General features: G+C 40.3%; 1 pseudogene; it reads right to left on the bottom strand.

The window, feature by feature from the left end:
* Positions 1-1415: 1415 nt before the first annotated feature.
* Positions 1416-2336, bottom strand: LOC150015324 (uncharacterized; annotated as a pseudogene).
* Between the last annotated feature and the right edge of the window lie 317 nt (positions 2337-2653).

A 2653-nucleotide genomic window follows, 5' to 3' on the forward strand; every position in this document is an offset into this window, starting at 1 on the left:
CATATGTAAATAGCTTAGGCAAGGACTTTTAGAGTTAATGGGAGCAAGTCTAAGTAGTTGCAGATATAATTTTTGGGTAGTATAAGTTTAGTCTCACTGTTGTGTGTTTAAATGGTACAATGCTGCAACCAATTCCAATGGGTGGGGTCCGTCCCCCCCCCCCCAACCAAGCAATTAATTCTCCGGCACCAGTTAAGTCTCCTACAATTTGACTCAATTCTGACAGTACCTACCTGGAGATAGCTTCCAATCTCACAGATTAAGTGCTTGGTCCCATAAGACTGCCCCTTTCCCATAGGACTTTAGACACTAACCACAAATTGTCAACTGTGCTTCTGACCTAACAGCTATAGTTCGGAGGTTTCATTGACCCCCTTCTTGAGTTAGATTATTTTGCTAGAGCAGTTCACAGAACTTGGAGAAACATCTTACTTTACCATATTACAGGTTTATTATAAAAGAAAATAACTCGGGAACAGCCAGATGCATAGGACAAGGTATGGCACATCTCTTTCTCCAAACCTCCATGTGTTCACCAGTCTAGATGCTCTCCAAACCCTGTTCTTTGGGGTTTTCATGGAGGCTTTCTTATGTAGTCATGACTGACTAGATCATTGTTTCACTTCCAGCCCTTTTCCTGTCCTTTGAGGTTAGGTTGGGGAGTCCCAACCAAAAGCCATGTAATTAACACAACAAAAACACTTTTATTGTTGTCATCACTTAGAAAATTCCAAGGGTTTAGGAGCTCTGTGCCAGGAATGGGGATAAAGACTAAATATACATATTTTTTACAAATCATAATATCATAGTGGGCATATTATAAATGGTAATGCATGTTAATGGTATCTTTCAATGACTGATTTCTAATATGGGGAACCCATATTAGAACTGTGGGCTTCCATGGAATACTTGGAACCCACTAATAAAGATTTGATTTCTCCTAGGTAACTGTATTACAGGCTGGAGCTATGCTAGGCCATGCCCAGAAAATGTAACCGGTGAAGCACTTTGAGCTTAGGAAAAGATAATAATCACTCTGCTGATCCAGAAGCAGTTACAATATTTTAAAAAAATTAGTGGTTTAATATTGTACCTCTCAAATAATTGAGTTTTTGATTTCTACATTGCTTTTCTCTTTTATAGGCACAGCCAAAGAGGACAGTTCAAAGTCTTCCCTTGGGTTCTGTCTTGTTTATCTAGGTGGTTAGAGAACATGAGAGAGGGAAGGAGAAAGTACACTTACTGTAAGTGGGCTGAGGACACCAGCCCTCTGGAGAATAAGGTTAGCATTTAATCAGAGGTTAGAAACAAACAAAACCAAGTTCAATTCTTGCTAAGTTTATCTTTTTGGGGAGGAGGGCAGATTTAATCAAACATTTATAGGATTCAATGTGATTCATTTTCACAAAAAAAATTCACACGATCTTGTCTTTGTTTTTATGCTGTTTTTCTTGGCTTTCTGGTTCTAGCTTTGGCTCCTTCTAGGATGATGTTGGTCAGACTGGTCCTTACTATCACTGTGATCCTGTTTGTAGCAAAGCATTTTGCTTTTGCTATACTTTCTAGTTTTCTTTGCTGGGGCTGTGTTCCCATGTTCTTGATGTGTCAACACTGTCAGTTCTTCCTTGACTGCCACTTTGACTTCATTTAATTTGACTTCTTGCTTTCACTTTTATGCTTACTTGACTTCTCTTTGCTCCTGCTTCTACTCCATTTCCTAGTTTTCCTACTTCTGTTTCCTTTCTCTGCTTCTGCATCTACTTTGTCTTCTTTCTGTATTTTTTTTTTTTTTGTCAGCTCTCTGCAGTTTGTCATCCTTGTCTTCTTTAGGTTTTTTTCCCTTCCGCTTCACCCCTACTTCTCCATTCCTTGGAGCATTCTCTTGATCTCTCTCCTTTTCTCTGTCAGTACTCCTTTCCTTATCATAGTCACGATCTCGTCTTCTCCTCTCTCATTTTCCTTCTCCCCCAATCTCTGTCCCTTCTATTTCCTTAGCTATCACAACTCCTACTACACTTTTATGCTTTTCCTCACTGGTGCTCTGCCTGTGCTCAACCGCCTGAGCAACACTTCGAATCTTCACCTTTCTCTTTCTTTGACTTCACGCTCTGGTTGCTGGCAGTCCTTGCTATTTCTTGATCTTGGGGCCCTTGAACGTCTGCATTCAACATGTCTGCTTCCTCCACACTTTCCTTCCCATCTTTATTGATTTTTCTAAGCTGGTGTTTAATCTGTTACTCGATATTCTTACGAACCGGAACTGGAATTCCTGGAAGCAAGATAGAATACCGCTCTGGTTTTGTGAGAATAGACCGCAGCATTTCTCCAATAATCATTACGTAGCCCACTCCAGCCTTCACATATAGGTCCTCTTCGTCATTAAGGAACAATTCAAATCAGTCCCACAGATCTGTAGAGAGCTGTGTGTACCTTATATACCTAAAGCTGAGACCTCTACTGTATGGAGAGTCTGTGTGTGTTTTAAGACCTTTTTTTTTTGCTTGTGAGTTAACTTTGGAGTAAATAATTTGTACAACAGGCAAAAAGCTGTAGAAACAATTCCTCCTATTCCAACTTCTACTTACGCCACAGCACATCCCTGTTTGGCCTGCTGTCTTCCTGCTTCCTCTCTGTCCAAGGGTTCAACAAGTGT

Source organism: Furipterus horrens, unplaced genomic scaffold (assembly GCF_987537825.1).
Source record: "Furipterus horrens unplaced genomic scaffold, mFurHor1.1.pri manual_scaffold_3, whole genome shotgun sequence".
Classification (NCBI taxonomy): domain Eukaryota; kingdom Metazoa; phylum Chordata; class Mammalia; order Chiroptera; family Furipteridae; genus Furipterus; species Furipterus horrens.